Genomic DNA, 1,258 nt, shown 5'->3' on the forward strand with positions numbered 1-1,258 from the left:
AACATATATACATAGATATATATATGGTAGGGAGAAGAGAAAAACATGGAGAAGAAAATATAGGTTTCGTGAATGTGTGCTCTAGAGTTTTTTGTGTGAACAAATATTCAGATCATAGTATAGTCCTGTGTGGCAAGAGACCTTCGTGACTCCATTGAAGACCTTCGTGGCTTCAAGTCCTTCGTGGCATTTCGAGACCTTCGTGGCTCCATTCAAGACCTTCGTGGCTTCAAGTCCTTCGTGGCATTTCAAGACCTTCGTGGCTTCAACGACCTCCGTGGCGTTATCATCCTTCGTGGCAACAAAGACCTTTGTGGCTTTGTATTACACTTGACCGTGTTCTTCAAGTGTGAAGTAATTTTACTTTTGAGAATATATTACTTTTGATCATGTGTTGTCAAGTAATTGTAATCTTCTATTCAATAGTAAAGTAAAGTTCTTCTATATAATCCGCTGCTTATCTCATAATCGTTCTATCTAGTATTTTCACCTATAAACTTAATTATTCTCTACAGCAAGAATATAGTGAAGTCACTCATGAATTTGCAAAATGGAGGTTCAATTACTCCGTCATACCCTTTGGCCAGAGGTATGAAGAGTAATCTCTTTGTTGTGAATTACACGTTGGAGGTTGTGAGTATTGTCAATTTCAATTTGAGAATTTGAGTTGTTCACATTGGACTGTAGTATACAGTCTCCAGTCATTTTGAGAATCTTAATTTTGATTTCTAACAAGTCTCTGTTTTTCTGTATCAGAACAGGTTTCGATTGAACTCTTCTAAAACAGCAACTGGAGTAACCGAATTGTTGAATGAACTCTCCTGCAACGATAATCGAAACAGTCACTAGGCCTATCATTCTTTTGGAAAATCTTATCAAAATAAATGTTTTTGAAATTTTAGAAAAACACATGTGAGGATTATTTGTTATGTTTAGAGTCCAGGAAAAGGAAGGCCGCAGCAGAGCGCGGCCGGGATCTATCTAGTATATTATACTATACAACTATTTTCCGTCGGGTCGGTTCTTGGTCACGTGTACAGTGTTTTTACTGTTCCCGTGAGCAGTGTTGGGCTTTGGTGTTGGATCTGCGTGGATCTAGAAATTTCGACATTTTCAGAGCCCCGACGTCCTAGAAATTTCGACATTTTCAGAGAGCCCCGACGTCTTGAGAACACTAGAAAGTTCAAGGGGAATTAGTAGAGAGCATCGACATTTTCAGAGACCAGAAATTTCGACAACTGCTGATTGTCAGGAAAGA

This window comes from Fragaria vesca, linkage group LG1, assembly GCF_000184155.1.
Source record: "Fragaria vesca subsp. vesca linkage group LG1, FraVesHawaii_1.0, whole genome shotgun sequence".
Taxonomy (NCBI): Eukaryota; Viridiplantae; Streptophyta; class Magnoliopsida; order Rosales; family Rosaceae; genus Fragaria; species Fragaria vesca.